Source organism: Castor canadensis, chromosome 11 (assembly GCF_047511655.1).
Source record: "Castor canadensis chromosome 11, mCasCan1.hap1v2, whole genome shotgun sequence".
Taxonomy (NCBI): Eukaryota; Metazoa; Chordata; class Mammalia; order Rodentia; family Castoridae; genus Castor; species Castor canadensis.
Window position 1 is genome coordinate 49406792 of NC_133396.1, and position 20771 is coordinate 49427562.

Here is a 20771-nt window from a genome sequence, read left to right on the forward strand (position 1 = left end):
CCCTCGTGGGCCCAAGATCCGGCCACGCCCACTGTCTGTCAAGCCCACTGGCCACTCGAGAAGCCCTAACCCAGTCAGGTCCGCCTCTCCTCGGCTAGGTCCGCCTTTCTCCCGCTGCCTGTCAAGACGCTAGTCCCTCCCACTCCCCCGGGAACCGCTGCGCCAGCCCCCGCCTGTGGAGCACAGGCCCCGCCCCCGCACGCCCCCAGCCCGCAGCCCTCGGCTGTGCGCTACGTGGGCGCGTCCAGTGTGCGTAATCTGGAAAAACCCGGAGATCCCGAGGGTAGCCCTGCTAGGCGGATGCTGTGGCGGGGTTAAAAGTACACCCTGAGAGATACCCGGGTTCAAATCCGACTCGGCAACATTGTAGCGGGGGTGACCTTGGGCAAATCACTGACACCCTGAGCTTCTATTTCCGCCTCAGTAAAAGAGCAGAGATAACAGCCCTGCCTCCTGGCGCAGCTGATGACAACGGGAGCCGGGCGTTGGCGCGCGCTCTGTAAATGTTTGTTGACTGACTGTTGTAAAGAGCTTAACTCCTTGCCTGGCTTGCACACATTTATGTCCTGCATCAGCAAGCATCCACGAGCTCCCGCGCGTGCCGGCACCGTGCCAGGGTGGGGATGCAGTGGTGAACTTGATGGTGCCTGGTGACAAGTCAATGCAAGTAGTTTTCTTGGTTGTGTTGTTAGTGCCCCTGTTCTACGCAGGGCAAAACAGAGTCATTTCAAGGCAAGCCTTGACCAAGGTCCCATCCGGCTGTCTGGGGCCTTGGTTTTCTCCTTGTGTCCTCTTACTCATTTGTATAATGCCCAGGCAGGCCAGTCCCCCCTTCGCCCCTTCCTGGAACCTCAGGGGATTTCAGGAGACACAGACCAGTCAGACGCTGGGATCAGGTGACTCTGGATGGAAAGTCAGAGCTAGTAAGGGCAGGAAGCGCCAGGCAAGGTCAAGGGGTCAGCCCTGGCACCCAGGCAGGCATGAGTATGTGCCCTGTCAGGCAGGGACCTCACGTGAGGGAAGCCGATTCCACCACCTGCTAGGAACGCTTGGAGCAGGGGACTGACCTCTGCTTGCCTGTGTGTAAAACATGGACCCCGAAGGGCCCTCCCACACAGTAGTGGGGAGGGTCAGATGAGATAAGAGGAAAAGACCTTATAATTATCATTGTGCTCTTCCTGCGTCTCTTGCTCATCCTTTCCAGGAGGTGGAAGGAAAAATCATGAGTTTTGGACTAAGACAGGGTCGAGTTCGAATGCCATTTCTACCATTAGCTGGATGATCTTGGAGAAGTCACTGAGCAGCTCTGACCTCAGTTTACTTATTTATCCCATGGGAGACTGAGGCCTCTGAAACCATTTCACCAGCTCAGGCTTGGAAGGGTCTGGCCTAGGGCCTGGCTCTCACTAGGTGCCCAGGAAATGAGTTTGGAAACACTGTGGACCATGTACTACAGGAAGACATCCCAGCTGTACCCGGGTATCCAGAATACCTTGGGACCTGCACTTATCCAGCTATGAAAGGGGCACCCAGCAGCAGCCTCCTCCCTGCCAGAACTGCACATCTGGTCTGGCAGGTTTTCTGGGTTCAGCTCACTGTCAGCTGCTGACTTCTGCTCCTCCTACTCCTCCTACTCCCTCTCCTCACCACTCTGTTCCTTGGTATGTTAAAGGGTCTTAGCACCACCCCTGAACCTACCAACAAGGGTCTTGCCTCAAGGCCTTTCCCTTGCTGTTCCTTCTTCTGGATCATCTTTCCCACCAACCCTACCCCATGTCTCCTGGTCTGGTGCCCTTTCATCTCTCAGAGTCCCTCCTAAATTAGCACCCAAAGAGGCCTTCCCCAACATAGACCCCCAAATCAGTCTTCCTTCTCTGAAATGCCTTGCTTACTTTGTCTGTAATGCAGTCCCCTGCTCTAAAGGGAGAATTCTGCCCATCTCATTCCCTGTTGCATTCCTGAGGCTTAGACCAGAGTCTGGCACACAGTAGGTGTCTAGTAACTATCTGAAGAATGAAGAGAGGAAGGAGGAAAGCATGCAGCAGACACGGGTGAAGCCTCTCTAGTCTCGTGCCGGCCTTACAGACACCAGATGACTCAGACAAAGTCCTCAACATGAGAACTCTATGGATTCGTCAGGGAGCCTGACAAACAGCCAAAGAATCAAAAACCTCCATGTGGGGTGCTGTTAATAGAGTATGAGCAGGAGTCCCAGGAAGGAGCCCAACTCCACCTGGGTGGGGACAGGGAAGGCTTCTCAGACAAGGTGACCTTGACACTGGGTCTTTATGGACCAGGAGGAGCTTGTTGGGCAGACAGACAAGAGAGCATCCCTGGAGAGGTCAGCAGAGGCCAGGGCTGGGGCATGGAGGGCCACACAGGAAGCCAGGCAGGGCTGCCACCTGCAGAGCTGCTGAGCTATGGGGTGAGGAGCCCACTGGGTGGCCATCAGCTAGCTATTTCTTGCTACCTGTGGCACAGCATCTGTTAACCTCCTTCTGCCTCTAAGTGACACAGCCAGGCTGAGGGACTCCACGACCACTCAGAAACTGGGAGGATCATTGGACATGGGTCCCAGGAACTGCCTCTTATCCTGACTCCAAGAAGAATGCTCCTCTCTGTAAAGGCAGGGAATCTGAGGCTCGGGATGGGACTAGGCATGGCCCAAGTTAGGACATAGATATGAACTGAAGTGGGCTGGACCTAGAACGACAGAGGGTTGGAGAGAGAGAGAATGGTCTGAGCCCAGGATGGGGGCAGTTCATTCATTCACTCATTGAACAAATATTCATTGAACATCTACTGTGTGCCTACCACTGAGGGCTCAGCATTGAACAAGACAGAGGGTGTGACTGGGTGGTCAAAATCAACCAGCAAAAGAGCTAAGTTAGATGATAGGATGTCTGAGGGTGATACACGCTGTAGGGAGTGGCAAGGAGTGTGTCTAGAGTTAGGGCTGTCACTTTAAAAATAGAGGTCAGGAAGAGCCTCCCTGAAAGGTAACATGCAAGCAAAGACTAGGGGAGGTGAGGTGCCCAGTGCAGCTGCAGTGGTGGGAGGTGAGGGGCCCTGTTCTCATCTTCATGCAGACCTGGTTCATTCTCACTACCACACCCTTGCACAGTGTTATTCCCCTGTGCTAGCCACACACCCCAAGTGCACCTTCACACACTCACGAATGTGAATGGGGTGCACAAGTGTGTACATGCATGTGGGGCGACATGTTCACAGACACAGCCTGTATGCACAGCTGTGCACATCTACGCAGTGCCCCGCTGCCACCTGCAGAGACCTCCACAGCTTGCTGACGCACAGCGCCCTCTGGTGACCAGAGGCTGGCCCTGTGGAGTGCTCTGCACAGGACGGTCACCCTCTGTGCTCTGACTGCCTTCCAGGCTCCTCCACCCTGTGCTGCCTTCCCCCAGGCCTTCCACGGTGCAGCCAGAGAGAACCTTCCAAAATAGCACTGGCCACACTCCAAACCCTGCCATGGCTTCCTAGGCGGGACCTTCCAACACTCTGGCCCTGCCACTCCCACCATAAGCTTTCCTCCTTGAGCCTTTTTTTTTTTTAAAACAGTACTGTGGTCTGAACTAAGGGCCTTGCACTTGCTAGGCAGTTGACATATCACTTGAGCCATAGTTATTTTTCAGATAGGGCCTCATGTTTTTTGCCCAACGGGGTCCAGATCACAATTTTCCTTCCTACCTATGCTCTCCTGTCTAGCAGGAATCAGAGGTATACCCACCATGCCTGGCCTCTCCTTAAGTCTTTCTTTGCAAATGCTGTTCCCTCAGCCAGGAATGTCCTTCCCTGCCTTCTCCAAGTGACCTTGCCCTGTCCTGCCCCCCAGCCCAGGCCCTCTTACTATGGCTCATCTATCTGTTCTTTTAGTAGCCACAAACCCATCCACCTCTCCCATCAGACTTGCACTGCTCCAAAGCAGGGGTTGGGGCTGGTTCCTCCCAACCTAACATTAGAGCTCTTAGATTTGGCCTGCCCAGCTCCATGAAGGGTTGTATAGAACCTCAGGCCACAGCAGACACCAGTCCAGGAATCCCAGGAACCTCACCTGGTGCTTCTGGGCCCCTCAGGTCCTCAGACATGGCCCTTCCCACCTAGAAGGTAGAAGACAAATATTTATTGGCACCTATTGCATGCCAGGCCTTGTGAGGTGACACCCTTGTAAAGCTAGCATGGTTAGCCCTTCATCTTACAGATGAGGAAACTGAGGCTCAAGTATTTTGCCTATATCTCATCACCAGGAAGGATGAAAGCAGATTTTTAACCAAATCCCCCTAATGACAGCTGACATACTGTGCCCCGGGCTTTTTACTGGGAGGCTTGGCTTGTCTGGAATCCAAAACCACAGGGGTGATCTTATCTCCACAATATAGTGAGAAGTACTGCAAACAGAGACTAGCAACTTGCCCACGATCACTCAACCCCAGAGAAGTGAGGCAGAAACCCGTTTTCACGGGCCGACTCACAGCACTGACATGTCCCAGCTCTGCCGACAAAGAGCTGTCTTCTGATCTGGGCCAGGAAGCGAGCAGCTGAGCAACCTTGAGCCAATCACTTGTCTGCACAAGGCCTCAGAGGCTTTCTGTCCATTTTCATCATTGTTTCTTTCCCCTCTCAGTCACTCCCAAAACTGGGCTGACATTCCTTCCGTGATAGAGGCCTCACTCTCTCACTGGAAGCGTCTTTCATTCACAGGAAGTCCTGAGCGCAACCACGTCCTTCCTTCCCACTGAAGTTTGCCTCGTGGACATCCTATGCTCGGATCCATGCTTTCATGCCACGCGTACGTTCCTGAACGCCTATTTTTGCCTGGCACTGTGTGAAATACCGAGGACACAGCAAGATAGAGTCGCAGGGCCTGCCTTTGTAGAGCAAGCCCTCTACAAAGCTGGAGACAGAAGGCAAATGTATCAGTGAAAATGCTTTGGAAACACATTAGAAAATGCTTTCCAAATAGTGGTGAGGGCTGTGAACAGAGGAAGCAGGATAATATGGAAGAGAAGCACCAGGTGGTCAGGGAGGCCTTCCCAGTGATGTTCTCTGAGCTAGTGGACAAGAGAGAAGCATGTAAAACTGAGAGTAGGAGACTGGCTGAAAATAGTCTATGGTACATGGTGCAGAAGATCAGTGACAGGGACAAGGGGAGTCTATAAAATTTCCAAAGTTAGAAAATGAGTAGACAAATGGTCACCAATTTAGAATGGAAGGAGCTGGAATCAAAGTCTACAGGGGAAGAGTAGGTCCAAGCTAGACCACCAACATGACACCCTCCCCCCAAGCCAAACACATCCTCTGGAGGTAGGGAGGACAGGTGGGGATGGAAACAAAATGAATTAAAAATTTTTAAAAAGAACAGGCAGTTATGCCTTCCAGCTTCCCAGAATCTTAAGTCTCTAGATTGAAAGGATCCACTGAGTACCCAGTTTGATGCAAGAAGAAAACAAGGCAATTAAGAATTCCTGGAAAAACAAGTAACATGAAATAGAAAAGGCTGTCATAAGGTACTCATAGCTCAGCGGGAATAATATTTACATAACCATAACATCGTAAACACCAAACGCTGCTGTATCCCCAAACTGTAATGAGGCAAAATATAGGGTTCTATTTGTAAGAGAACTAAACTCTTCTCTTCCATGTTAGGGAGCTTAAAATTAAAATAAAAGCAGTGTATGTGTGTGATGGAGAAATAAGGAAGGAAGAGTTGAAAGGATTGAAGGAGGTTCCCCTAGAATGTCGGCTGTGGGAGCATAGGAACTTGGTCTGTTTGGGTCCCTGTTTTATCACCAGGGCTAGAGGCCCTGCCTAACTGACACTAGACTCTGCCCACTGGGTGGGAGCAGACTAAGGAGCAGACGGCTGCTGCTTTATTTTACGTGGTTATTATAGGTCTTGCAGCACTCTTTGACTTTTAACACTATGTACATGTAGTGCTTTAATAAAAATAAAAAATAAACTTTAAGGGAAAATGAAAAGGCCAATGTGTCCAGCGTACAAGACAAGCACAAAGGGAGGAGAGGAGTGGAAGGAGGTGAGGTTACAAGGTTAATAGCCCAGAGGGTGGACAGCCAAAAATGGAGTGTTTTTAGAGAATCAAGCATCATTCTGGAACTCTCCACCTGCTAACCACACACTCAGAGAAAGAGTCATAATCCTCTAGGCAGAGTGCTAGGACTGCAAGGCACCCAGCCACTGCCTGTGGGAGCTGCCACATCACCCAGTCACACATCCCAGCCTGGTGGCTATCCCAGCATCTGATTGGCTTCATGCAATCACATGGCTCCCTGAGACCACAAGACAGGCTAGGGGGAGTGTGTGTGGTACCCAGCTTCTGCAGGGGAGCCCTCTGCCTGGAAGGGAGGTGGGGCACTCCAGACCAGGGTCTGTGCAGAGCAGGGAAGAGGGAGCACCCAGAGGTCTTAGCTGGGAGCATGGCCTTGTGCTGGAGATCTAGAGAGGCCACTTCACTGGCCTACCAGGTCCCGGGAAGATCAAGCCAGGCAGCCAGCCAGACCTGAAATCAAGCTGAAGATCTGTTCTGGACATATGGTATGACCCAGGCAAACACTAACCTAGAAGTGCAAGAAGTGCATAGTGCACATGCCTGTGATCCCAGGTGCTTGGGAGGCAAACATCAGAAGGAAAAGGGTTCCAGTCCTAGGAAAAAGTAAGCAAGATCCCATTTCAACCAACAAGCAGAGTGTGGTGGTGCACATCTGTAATCCTAGCTATTCTGGAGGTGTGGATAAAGGGGATCCAGTGAGGTCAGTCCTAATAAAAGTGGTTGGGGATGTGGCTCAAGTGTTAGAGCCTACCTAGCAAGCTCGAGGCCCTGAGTTCAAACCCCAGTACCACAGTAACAACAAAAAAAGGAGAAGCAGTCTTAAATGCTGGGGATGGGGTTTCCCCCAGGCTTCATCCTACTTCCTCATGCATGTCCTCAGAGGACAAAGACTAGACAGGCACAACTCCCCACCCAGCCCCTTGCTCAGGGAACCACCCTTGCCTGCTGTCCACAGGCTGCTCCAGAGGGTGCAGGCACACCCCATCTTTCCAGTGTGTACCCAGTCTTCCTTGTGTAAGGGAAGAAAGGCCATTTAAGTGGTTGACCTTGGGAAACTGTGTATGAGTGTTGCAAACACTCTTGGGTGGAGAGAAGTACATGTCCCTGGGGGAGAAGGGCTGCTGGGAGCCAGGAGCCACTGATGAAGGCAAATTGTTTCCCCTCCAGGGAGCCAGGGCTCAGATGAATTCAGACACCTGTTGACCAGGCAGCCAGGATGTCCTGAGTGTATAAGAGCTGTGGCTTCCCTGTCCTCCTTAGATAAATTTACACTGTCCTGAGTCTGCAGGTTATTTTTTGTGCTTGGGTATTTGAAAGCCAAGAATAGGTAGGAAAGAAGCGGGACCTTTAAGGCTGTCCTCCACCCAACAAGGCAGAGCCCAGGCTGCACCTGGGACCTGGGGTGGGAGGCACAACATGGGGAGCCTCTGTGATATCTCTGAGGGTAGAGGGGACATGCAGAGGCAGGGAGGGAGCAGCCTTGGGGTGGGGATGCTGAGTCTTCCTCTCTCAGGGCATGGAGGGCACTGAGCCACACATGAGTTCTTCTGCTGCTGATGGGACCGCTGCCTCTTGCCAGCTGGTCTCTTCCCTGCTTGAGTCAGAAGGGAAGTCTGTTAAAGGCTGCAGCCTGGTGGGAGTTGCATGATGGGAACGTGGGAACTACACCGACAGGTCAGCCATAGTGATCTCCGGACATTGAAACCTCCAGGAAAGTGTTTCTCTTCTTTACACTTTTTCTTCTCTTTTTTTTTTTTTTGGTGGTATGGGGGTTCGAACTCAGGACTTCATGCTTGCTAGGTACGCACTCTACCATGTGACCCACTCTGCCAGCTCTTTATGCTTTCTCTGTCAAACATTTCTGAAAGAAGTGTGCATTATTTTCAGTATATATTAAATACGCAGGATTTAAATATGTTAATATACTTAATATAATTTAGCTAATATTGTATTTTAATATAACTAGATAAAATATCATGATTCTTTGAATTCTGCCTGTTCTGCACAGCTCAAATCCTGCTCATTACATACAGCTTTCTTGGATTACCCAAACCAAGATCCTCCTAGGACATCAGACCCAGAAGGGACTCAACACCATCTAGTGACTTAAGACCCCAAACTCAAATGGTGTCAGGGGCTGGGTAGTTAAGAGGGGGAGTGGGGGGACATGGTCAAAGCAAAAGTTCTCTAACTCTGCAATCCTGCCCCCTTTCTTTCTTTCTTTTTTTTTTTTTTTTGTGGTACTGTGGCCTGAACTCAAGGCCTTCACCTTGAGCCACTCTGCCAGCCCTTTTCATGATGGGTATTTTCAAGATAGGGGCTTGCAAACTATTTGCCCAGGCTGGCTTCAAACCGCGATCCTCCTGATCTCTGCCTCCTGAGTACCTAGGATTATAGGCATGAGCCACTTTCACCCAGCCTTGCCTCCATTCTTTTATGGGACAGTAAACAGAGAGCTGGGGTTTGGCCCCAGACCAAGTTCAAGCCAACTGTCCCCCAATCCCAGCACCCCTCCCCACCAAGGTTCCAGCAGATGCCTATGGATAAGCAATGATCATTATGGGAGGAAGAACTTCGGAAAATTGCCATTTTCCCTCTGTCCTGGTGCACAGAACATCAGTGGCTAAAACACCTGCAGTGTGGAGAGGACCTGGCTCAGTCCCAGAAGACCCAGGGCCTCTGCTTACTCCATCAGGAGGCTCCACCAGCAGAATGCTGAGTACCTGGGCCAGGAAGATGCCAGGCCCCACCAGGATTGTGGGCTGAAGCACTTCTCTCTAGACCCTGTGTGTAGCCAGGGCTTCCTCACTCACAAGATGGCTAGAGCACAGATTGAGAGTGTCCCAGAGAGCTAGGTAACAGTGTGTAGCCTTTTCTGATGCAATGGGAACAATTCACCCAATGTCACTTCTGCCTGACCCTGGAGGTCCAGGCAACACCCCCAGATTTGACAGGAGGAGCCACAGATCCTGCCCCTCAATGGAAGAAGGTGGGAGAATTCACAGACATTCTTTAAAACCACCCCACCTGTTCTGGAATTTGTCATAAACAGTGACCCTTCACAGGGTCTCCCACTATACTTCCCAGTTTGTCAGCATGTCTCCTAGTGCAGAGGGGCCCTGGCAGCAGCTTCCTCCTATCATAAAGAACTGGAGGAAGCCTGCATGAGACACAGGTCATAGACAGGAATGAGAAAGAGTGAGAGGCCATCATTGCTGGCAGGGAGGGGATGGAGGCTGAGGGAGGAGGCTAGGTAATAGGGAAGCTTGAACCCTCCTCTGTCCTGATTGAGGGTGGGGAGTCTGCTCACCAAAAGATAAAACCAGTAGGGGTGCAAAGAGAAGATAAGAGAACTTGGCAGGGAGTTGGGGCTTGGTGGCCACCTTGTCCTGGACCACCCACCAGTAGCACCTCCCCCAGAAAGCCTTCCCTGATGCTCCAAATGAGATTCCCCAACACTCCCATGAGCGCCCTTATTCCACTGAACCAGAGCAAGACAAAGAGTCCCCAGGCTGGGCCTCCCAGTAGTTACAAAGAAGGGGTTCTCTCGGCTGGTTTCCCTCGGGGCACTGCCAAGGCCGCTGGGATGCAGGTCTGGGAACTTCATTTGCAAGCACAGGACCCAGGTGGGTCTGGGGATATAACTGTTCCAAGGCTCAGGTGCTCTCTGTCAGTTGGAGTTTTAACAGTACTTGCTTTAAAGTGTCAGGGCGAGGATTAGAACATGCTGTCCCAAGGGGACAGGAAGGCTCATGGGTGTGGGAAGACTCTATGGCCTCTATGTGGCTTCTGAAAGGCAAGCCTCTGCCAGGCCCTTTCCTTGGGATGTCCAGTCTGACCCAAAAAAAGACAAGGTGGGAGCTAGTGGGAAAAACCTTCTGAGCACCTGTGGGTGGAACAGGTGTATCTAGAAAGGGAAGACAAGCACTCAATGCCATGGAGTGGGGACACCTGGGGCAATGACATCAGAGAAGGCTTTCTGGAGGAAGGGTAGTTTCTGTCTGAAATTCAAAAAGTGACAAGGTAGAGTATAAGAAGTATCTCTGGCCTCTGTCCCTCAGCTCCCTTGACACCTTCCCAGAACTCAACCACTGTTGTCACTCCTTGCGCATCCTTGCAAAGACAATTAGATAACTTTTTTCACTGTCCCGCACATTTCTTTGTTCATTTAACATTCCCCTTAACATCCTTTAGAGCCTTCTATTTCAGCACAAGGACAGCGCCCTCATCAAGTTTTTTTTGTTTTGTTTTGTTTTTAGGGTTTTTTTTTTTTTTTGCAGCTGCTCAATACTCCACTGGGTGCCTCTCCATGGTGGACTAGTCAGGGCCCTGCTAGCAGGCATTTGAGTCACTCCAGTATTTTTCAGTGACAGTGAAAGTCTATGTGCAAATATCACTCCAGACAGATGCATGGGCATCTGAAGAAGATATCTCTGGAGGGGGCTGAGTAGGGCAAAAGGCCTGTGTGCCTGAATGCAGACAGGTACACCAAATCACCCTCTACACAAGGGGACCTCTTTCCCCTGGGAGAAAGGGATGAACAAGGGTGACGCTTGTGTGGGGAGGATGGGGTAACAAGGGTACCTTATGGGATGATGGGAGCAGAGACAGGGAGCCAAGATGACCTTGAAGGGGGAGGGAAAGAGGGGACATGGGTAAAGTGGAGATTCCCAGGGGTGCTGTGATGAGTAAGTAGCATGAATGCACACACCATGCCTGGAAGCCCCAGAGCCATAGGTCATGCAGGGCAGGTCCCACAAAGAAACAGAGGCCATGACTCCATCTGGCCCAGCAGTCAAGCTCCCAGGTTGAGGACATAGTGTGCCTGGGCTCCAGTCCTGCCCTGCCAGTAGTTTATGGAGTCACATGGTCTCTTTCATCCTTGGTCTCCTCATCAGTCAAGCAGGACAATCATATAAAAACAATGACTCCCCTGACCTCTGGGTGGTCTCTCCATGGCCCAGCAGCCCCGTGTGAACTAGATTAACAGGTGCTAAATGAGCGTGACTTCTCAGTGCAAAGAACCTGTGGCAGAACTCAGCACCATCCCCCAGGGTTGTGGGACTTTGCACAGCCAGTTGTCTCATCTGGCAAGTGGGATGAGAACCTAGCCCCTGTGGGATTCACGTCTGCATGCACCCAGCCTGTAGGGGCTGTGGATGAGGCAGGGAGACTGGGAGGGGACAGGGAGAGCCTACAAGGAGGGTGAGGCCAACCTTCCAGACTTCCCTTCCCTCCCACGAGCAGCCAAGGCCAGCTGGCAGGTTTTGATAAATGAAAATTATAAACAACAAACACCCTGATACTGGGCTCAGGGCTCTGCTGGAGGCTGTGGTTCCCTCAGGGAGGCTTGGCTGGATGGACCTGAGCAGTGACTTGAGCTGCGGGTTTGGGTCACCCCAAGGCTCTGTGGGCAGGTGCCACTGGCTGTTCTGGGCTGGGGAGCACATGTCCTAGCCAGGAGGACACAATGGAGCAATAAAATAACAATGGTGATAATGATAATGGTAAGAGCAATCCCTCACTGGGTGTTAATGACCTTGTTTAATGCTCAAAGCACCCAGAGAAAAAAATATTTGCAAAACACAGCTGAGAAAAAGGACTTCTAGTCTGAATATGAGACAAACTCTTACCTCCTGAAATGAGCTCTCGCCCACTGCTGTGGGAATGGGAAATGGTACCACCACTCTGGAAAACAGCTTCTCAGTTCCTTATGAAGTTCAAAATACACCTATGGATTACTCAGCTGTTCCCAAGAGAACTGATAACTATGTTTATACACACACACACACACACACACACACACACACACACACTACACACCAGTGACCAAATGTTAATAAAACTTCAAAGAAAAAAACCTGAAAAGAACCTAAATATCCATGAACTTGACAATGGATAAGCAAATGATCTATCAGTGGAATACTATTCAGTTACAAAAAAGGGATGAACATGCAGGGATGTAGATGGGTCTCAGATGTGTTTTGTTCACCAGTGGTGAGGAGGGCTGGGCAAAAAATAGAGAAGCCTGGAAGTAAAGGGGATGCTGTCTGTGATAAGGGTGAAGGATTCACAACCCATACATTTGTCAAAGGCCATCAAACCGCACTTTGATGGGTGGATTTCACAGCATGTAAATATAACTCATTAAAATCAGAAAGGAGCAGGGGAAAAAGAGGCATTAAACAGAGGCAGGGACAACAGCTGGAGAACCTGAGGTTTCAGGGACTGCAGGGACAAAGAGATAGTGACAGAACCTGCCTTGCAGGGCTTGGGGCAGGAGCCTTCTCACGGGCCTCTCATTAACTGTTCACCCCCAAAGCAGCCCAGAGAGGTCAGTGAGTGCCCTGTGGTCACAGAGCAAAGCCCGAGGCAGAGCCAAGCCTGCTGATTTAAAGCCAGTGCTCTTGCTCTGGACAGAGAGGGGGACAGGAGGACAGAAACTAGCTTCCCCTCCCCAGCTCCATGTGTGGCTCAGGGAGGCGCTCCTGCTCTTTGGACCTCAGTTTCCACCTCTGTAAAATGTAGCTATAACAAAATGACCCGTAGGGGGACTGGTCTAGGAAGAGTAGATAGTGTTGCCAGCCTGAACTCTTCCTGCACACTGGGTGAGGGATGTGGAATGATGGAGGAAAATCATCAGGGAGAGAGGACCCTCTCTCTGCCTCTCTGGGCCTCAGTTTCCCCACCTTGCAGACAGAGCACATTGAGCTGAAGGACAGGCTACACATGGAGGTTGTTTCTAGCACCCATGTATGTTTTTGTTCACCACCATGGTCATTTTTTTCCTTTTCCCCGAATTTTTATTATGGTCATGTGCTCAGCTGCCTGCCTTTCTACTACGCGCAGCCTTTGAAAGTCAGTTCCTGACATTGTGACCTTTCGTCCCCGGTCCTTCAGCATGCATTCCCCCAAGAACAAGGATGCTCCCAAACTACTATGTGGTATCCCACTCAGGAAAAACTGTAATCTCACACACAGCTACTGCACGACCCACTTTCATGTACCCAGTTGTCCTCAAAGTGTCTTCTCTGGCTGGGATTTTTGTTTCAAACCAAGATCTAATCAAGGTCCATACGTTATACCGATTTTAAGTCTTTTGTGGGTAGGTGAGAGATTTTTAATTTTGAAACCATTTATATCTCTGGACAAACAGTCGGAATCATACAATGAATGTGCACACAACCTTCACCAGAATTCATCAATGAACACTTGGTCAGACTCTCCCTTCCTCTCTCTGCCTGCCTCTTCCAGCCATGTAAGTCACCAGCAGACACATGGAAGTGTTTTGTCATCAGTAGCCATCACGTGAACATGAGGGAGTCTCACCCTATAGTTTGGTTTCCAGCCCCTAATGACAATGCAGGTGACTTGGAGCAAGGTCTCCCTCATGGCATAGCCATGGTGAGTAGCCACCCCTTGGAGAGGGCAGGCAGTCATACTTTGCCACACTCCACAGCACTTCCTCTTGTTTGACACCCAGCCTGTCTCCCTCAATCACATAGCCTGCCTGGGCCTGCATCAACAGCATTTTCTAGCCTCAATCTAATCTCAGTGATCTTGGGGTGCCTCCTGGTCTTCCCAGGAGGAGGCCACCTTCATCCTTGGGGAGGAACCTGTTGGTCAGGCCTATGCCAGTGGCTTGACAATGCAATAATTTTCTAGCTGTTTGTCCTCAGCTCAGGGTGTCAGATTCTGTACTCAGCTTCACTAGGGTTGTTCCCAGCTCCATGAGCTAACACCCAGAGACCAGTGGAAAGTTTTCAGGCTCTCGTTTAGGTGGTGCCTGTTCCTGAAGGGATCTCAGGGCATGTGGACAGAACATGTGGTCGAAGATATTCATCCCAATGCTGTGACAGGGGTGCCCAATAGCAAGGAGCTGGTCAGACAGTGCATTCAGAAGAGGAAAGACACACAGTGAGATGAAGAGGCTATAATTACACAACATCCAGGCAGCCAGCTGTCAGGCCTGTTTGGAAGAGAATGGTGGGGTCCTGCCAGCCATTGATGGTCAGACATCATTACTCAAGGACCACTGTACAGATGCTGCAAAGTGAAGACCGCCAAGAGTGCTGGGACAGGCAGATCTCCAGGAAAGAGAGCCACATGGCAGGCTTCACTTTAGATGTTGGGTTAAAATGGGGAAAGAATATAGATTTTCATTTAGTTGTATTTATGTGTGGAAAACTCCAGAAGAATTCATAAGAAATAGGAAAAAATGTTCCTTTGTGTATGATTGGGGAGACTGGGCAGATGACTGAGAGGGACAAGAGGCAGATTACCCTCAGGACCTAAATCTGCTGTGTGTCCTTTTTGTCCATAGGTCTACACTGTTGTATCCAACTGGCGATGGGCCAAAGATGAGAGTTTGAGGGTAGAGGCCTTACATAGCACTTGTAAGTCCCTGGGTCTATCCCAACTCATGTATACACACACACACTCACCTAAACACTGCACCTATGTTGAACACCTACAGACTTTCGACATTATCTTCTAAACAATACAGTGTAACAGCCATCCATACAGCATTGATGTTGTAGTAGAAGTTGTTAGAAGTCACCTAGAGATCATGTAAAGTTATGGGAGGGTCATGTGCAAATACTAAGCCATTTCATATAAGACACTCGAGCAAGCATTCATGGATTATGGTATCTGTAGAGGTCCTGCCAGTCCCTTACAAATACGGAAGGACAATTACATTCTGTTTTATTTCATCTTTAATTTTTGGTGGTATTGGGGACTGTTTTTTTTGTTGTTGTTGTTTGAAATGTGCCTGTGTTACTGCATTAGTCAGCTTTCTGTCACTATAACAAAATACCTGAGATAACAAACTTGTAGAGATTTATTTTGGTTCAGTTTTGGAGATTCCAAGCTATGATTGGTTGGCTTCATCATTTTGGCCTATGGGAAGGCAGCACATCATGGTGGGTACAATGTAGAGAAGGGAAACCATCCACCTCATGGCTAGGAAACAAAAAGAGAGAGAATGAGGAAAAGACTGGGGTCCCATGATCCCCTTCAGGATTACACACCCTATGACCTAACTTCCTCCCACTAGGCCCTCCTCCTAAAGGTCCTCTCACCTCCCGATAGCACCAAGCTGGGAACCAAGTCTTCAACACACGGGCCCTTGAGGAATAATTAACAGCCAAATGGTAGAAATTGCATAATCAAAGTTATATTGAAAAGCATTTGTATAGAATGAATCTGTGGTCTCCTACATATTAAATAGGAAAATGCTCCCAGTATATTGTTAAACTGAAAAAAAGCAATCTACAAGACAGCTAATGTGACTTCATAGCTAGCATTGGTGGCTCACACCTATAATCTTAGCTACTGAGGAGGCAGCAATCAGAAAGACCATGGTTTGAAGCCAGCCTGGACAAATAGCTTGCGATACACTATCTCAAAAATACCCAATACCATTGCTTCTCGGCCTTTTGGCTAAGATCAAGTGTAGTATCTGTTCTTATCAGTTTAATATCTGATACATCCTCTATTCGAGGACAATATATTAAATGGATTTTTGGAACAGGGAGATGGAATAGGAGCTTGCTCCGTCCACTCCACGCATTGATCTGGTATTGCAGCACCTCCAGGAACGGTGCACCAAAAAAAAAAAAATACCCAACACCAAACAGGGGTGCAGGAGTGGCTCAAGTGGTAGAGTGCCTGCCTAGCAAGTGTGTGGCCCTGAGTTCAAAACCCAGTACCACCAAAAAAAAAAAAAGGTGACTTCATTATGTTTTTTGGGGGGGAAACACTTACTATGTGAGCAGGGACTTCCTCTGCCTTATTCACTATGGTGTTCCCAGAATCTAGCCACATAGAAGCTGCTCAAGAAATGTTGGCTGAGTGACTGAATAAATGACTGACTACAAGATCAGGAAGCCATCTCAGGTCACTCAGCCAAACTGAACAGTGGTGGATTCAGAAGGTGGATTTGGGAGGGATTCTATCTTCTTGATGTTTTCCCATTTATTCTGAACTTTAAAATGAGCACCTCTCATGCTTCTAATCAGAAAAAGAGACAGTAAAGGCATTAAAAGGAAAGTCTGTGGGTGTCTAGGAGGGTCAGGGCCCAGGGCTCACTAGAAGAATGCTAGTCTGGTAATCAGGACCAGTCTCCACCATCCCACCCACACTCATTTCAGGCAGGCCTGTGGGGCCGAGCTTCCAGTGGGACAGCCAGGGTGGGCAGCTTGGGGAGCAGAGAAAGCCAGGCCTGTGAGAACCTGGTGAAGGGAAGATGAGGCCCAGTGAGCAGGCCCAACACAGATGAGCTAGGCCTGTGCAGGCCCCAGCTCCAAGGTAGTTTACTTACTCATGTTCCTTAGCTCTGTCTCACAGATGGGGAAACTGAGGCCCCAGGGTGTGGGCTAGAGGCTTTGGGGACAAATAGACAAGAGGGCCAATCCCAGACTTGTCACTAAACTCTTGTAGGCACCTCTCCCTAGCAGAGATTTGGCTCCCATCTCATACAGGTGTGACAGGGTCTGTGCCAACCCACAAGTGACCTGCACAAGGCAGATGGAGGTTCCCAGCTGGTGGCAGCAGCTGGCTTTTAGGATGCTGGGTCAAGCCTAACTACCTCCCTGGAGTTAGTGTCCCCTTGTACCAGAGGGTAAGAAAACCCACAGACATCTACAGAGCCCCTCAGAGAGCCATAGAAACTTCTCACTTTTGGGGTCAGATCAAGGAGGGGCTGAGTGTGAATCTGACTCTGCTTCCTAAAGCATCAATGTGAGATAGCAGGCATCAGCCATGTTGTCACTGCGTGTTGGACTAGTAAGCCCTTGCCTTCTAGGCCCACACCCCTGCATTGGGCAGAGGGATCCTCAAAATCGAGGCCATTATACCTTTCCCTGGAATCCTGTGTAGCCACAAAAGGCCAAAGTGCCAACCTGCACAGCAACCTGGGTGAATAGCAAAGGCACAATGCAGAGTGAGGAAAGCCAGGCTGGAAGGCACATACCACACAGTTCCTGCGTGACGCTCTGGGAAAGAAAAAAGGACAGGGACAAGAAACAGGTGTGTGTGCTGGGTGGGGTGAGGGGGGTTTTTGAAGGGAATGCAGGTCCAGGAGATGCGCTATTTCCCAGCTGGGTAGTGGCGGAGGCTCAGTGGCCAGATGTGTTTGTTACATCTGCAAAATTACACTCAAAGGAGGAATTTTCACTGTGTGTAAATGCTCCTTTAAATGAAAAACTAAAATTCAACCATGATACAGGTACATGGATGTGTTTTACTATTCTATTTACTTATGTTTGTGATTTTTTCCAAAATTAAAAAAACAGCCAGGTGCCGGTGGCTTTATGCCTAGGATTCTAACTATTCAGGAAGCAGAGATCAGGAGGATCCCAGTTCAAAGCCAGACAGGGCAAATAGTGTGTGAGACCCTATCTCGAAAAATTCCTTCATAAAAAAATGCTAGTGGAGTGGCTCACAGTGTAGGCCCTGAGTCCAAACTCCAGTACCACAGAAAGAAAAAACCTAAGATCATAGCCCCAAACTCTGAGGTCCAGAAAGGGCCTGTGTTATAAGCCAATGCCTGTGGTTCTAAACTCTTCCATCTCATAGTGACACTGTGGTGAAGGTGATAGCCTTGGGTTCCACAGACTCCCAGCTTAGAGTCAAAGCCAAAGTGCTCTCAATCTGTCCTTACTCTTGGCCTTATTCTTACCCCTAGGCATGCTCTGCCCCAGTCACACTGGCCTCCCTGGGTTCTTTAATCATGCCCCAGGATCTCTGCACTAGCTATTCCCTCTGCCTGAACTGCTCTTCCCCAAAGCACTCATTCACCTGCTTCAAGTCTTTCATAAAAAGACCCATGTCAGCCAGGCACCGGTGGCTCATACCTATAATCCTAGGCTACTCTGGAGGCAGAGATCAGGAAGATCACAGTTCAAGGCCAGCCCCAGGCAAATGCTTCAGGAGACCCTATTTAGAAAAAAAGACTCTTCGAAAAAAGGGCTGGTCGAGTGGCTCAAGGTGTAGGCCCTGAGTTCAGACTCCAGTACTACCAGAAAAAAAAAAAAAAAAAAAGACCCCCATCTCCGTTCTGGCCATCGTGTCTGAAACCATGACTGCCTTCAAGAGTACGCTCACCCCCTACCTGGCTGACTCTCCCTTGGGGCATTTATCTCCATCTGACTGACCTTGTATTTCTTTCTTTCTTTGCTTATTGCCTCTCTGTCCACTAGAACAGTGCACTCCTGAAGGCCAGGGAGTCCTGTTTTATTCATTGTTACATCACTTTAGAACAGTGCCTGGCACACAGTAGGTGCTCAATACATGCTTGATGAATTAAAGACTGCCTGAATAAATCATATTCCATGCCTATCACCTGGTCCCCATGTGGGGCTCAGCCACGGGGGCTTTTAGCACACATTCATCCAACCACCTCAGCAAAGGTTAATTGCTCACTTTTTTCTTATTTATCCTTGTTCCAAAAAGGATTTCTACAGGGCTTAAAAACCACAAGCAAGAGCCATTTAAAAGTAGGGGAGAAGGCTGGGGGCATGGCTTAAGTGGTAGAGTGCCTGCCCAGCAGGTATGAATCCCTGAGTTGAAACCCCACAACCATGGAAAAAAAGAAAGAAAGGAAGGAAGGAAGGAAACAAAAAAGTAGGGGAGAAAGATGGAGCCAAAGACAAGAACGAACCTGCTCTTATGCGGACCTGCCAGGAGCTGGGCCCTGCCAGAGACTGCTCCAACAGGGATCTCCCCTGGGTCCAGGCTGGAAGGGGACAGACACTGTGTCAGTAAGGGTGACTTCCAAAGGACGTAATGTTTAGGCAGAAGCACATGCAAAGGACCAGGGGTGGGCAACAGTATGGCCTCTTCAAGAAATTTCAAGGAACATGTTCTAACCTCCCCATTCCATGAAAGTTCTTTTAAGCAGAGAAGTCACCTGAGACACCCAACAAGGTCTTATCTTCCTTGCTCAGGATCTCAGCCTGCTCTGACTCAGCTAAGTGCAAGGCCCTCTGACCCCAGGATCTCTTTCTGTTTCCTTGATAATGACTCATCTCCAGCCTTGTTTTATTTCCAACCCTCATCCCCAAATACAACACACACTTGGTTTGTTTTTTTAAAAAATTGTCTACTGGGACAGGATATTGTCAATAAATATATTTGACCAAGGACTCAAAGCCAAACAATAAAAAGAACTCCAATAAATAAAAAAAATAATAATAATGGGCACTAAACCATTCACAAAAATGGGTATCCAGGTGACCCAGCAGCAGAGGAAAAAGTCTCAAGGCTGGCAGTCTTCAGGCAGTTGGGCTGCAGTTAAACACTCTTCACACTCAGCAAAACGGTGAAAATGAAAAAGACTGAACACCCATTGAAACTTGAAAATGGTTTGTAGCAGTGAAAATGGTACCAACACTTTGGGGAAAAGTCTGGTAGTTTTTCACAAAACTAAAGATACACTTACATAGGATTCATTGATCCATTCCTGGTAGCTACCCTGGGGGAGTATTACAACGCAGACTCTACAAGATGTGTCCAAGATTGTCCCAAATGCATGCCTGTCAACAGGAGAACAGGTAAAATGATCTGTGCACACAATGGACGACTCAGTGATTAAAAAGATACAACTACATGGGCCAACACAGGTCAAATGCCGAAAAAAGAAACTGAACACTAACAAAGTGAGGATAATCTGATTCTACACGTAGAATGTTCTATAAAAAAAGGCTAAAAGTCAGGACTAGTGGTTGACTCAAACGGTGGATAGTGACTGAAAACGGCCCTATGGAACAAGTGTTCTCTACCTCCAGAACATGTATGTGAACAGAATATTTGCCTATTAATTAACGAAATAGTAAAAGTAACCCGTAGTCATGCAATTCAGTGTCCACAGGATAGAAGCGAGCAAAGCTTCAGGCACAAAAATGGTTTGGATTTGAAGTTGTGCCTGGGGGACTTGGTCAAGTTCCCTTTCAAATTACCACCCTGAACTCCAAGAGTCCTGTGTCCTCAAGGGAGCCCTGCCTCTTTCTGTGACTTCCATTTGTGGAGTGGATTGGGCGGTGGCCACTCTTGTGGGGAGAGGCATCGTGGCTTTTCAAATTCTCCTTTCTGAGGTTTTCTGCTTTCCAGAGAGGCTCTGGTTCCCCTGGTATCTCCAACCCCAGGGACCTCGCCCTTCTGCCTTTCTTTGAGAGAGGTGGCATTTACCCCCATCCCAAACAAATCTTCTTAGAAATAACCCGTCCCCAGCAGTTCCTGGTGACGGAACTGGTCACCTGGTGGGTGGGCCCCACAGCACCAATCCCTGCAGGGTCCCAACTTCTTGTGACATTAGGTATGTCTTTCACTGCCTAGGGCCTCGATTTTTTCATCTGTAAAATGGAGCCAGGCATATCTACGTCTCAGGCTTGTGGTGAGAATTTCCACTAAGCACAGTGAGTCTTTACCGAGAGTGGCAATTTACAGACCGTGCACACAGCAAATGTTTAATGATGGCAGTCGTGGGGACGATTAGCATTTCCCTACATCTTCTTGAAAAGAATCTGTTTTGGTGAGCTGGGGTCCTAAAGTTGCTTCTCCGGCAAACGCAAGGGAAGAGCAGCGCCGAGAGTCTGGGCAGCGCGTTGTTTTGTTGGGGCTGCGAATGGAACGCGGCCAGCGAGGCGCGCGGCCCCTTTAAGAGGCGATAGGAATGTATCAAAAC

The 20771-nt window shown here is 49.3% G+C and overlaps 1 long non-coding RNA gene and 1 other non-coding gene across 3 annotated transcripts; one reads left to right on the top strand and one right to left on the bottom strand.

Annotated features, from left to right (window-relative positions):
- Positions 1-14792: 14792 nt before the first annotated feature.
- LOC109692054 (uncharacterized) lies at positions 14793-20769 on the bottom strand. Of its 2 annotated transcripts, XR_002212916.2 has the most exons (4): positions 20536-20769; positions 19530-19623; positions 18750-18824; positions 14793-15049 (listed from the first exon to the last, which is right to left on the bottom strand). It is a non-coding gene; the product is annotated as an uncharacterized lncRNA (long non-coding RNA). The 2 variants fall into 2 exon arrangements; XR_012438716.1 differs by having other exon boundaries at positions 19530-20769.
- LOC141414189 (U2 spliceosomal RNA) lies at positions 15510-15700 on the top strand. Its single transcript, XR_012439268.1, has one exon. It is a non-coding gene; the product is annotated as a U2 spliceosomal RNA (small nuclear RNA).
- Positions 20770-20771: the final 2 nt, after the last annotated feature.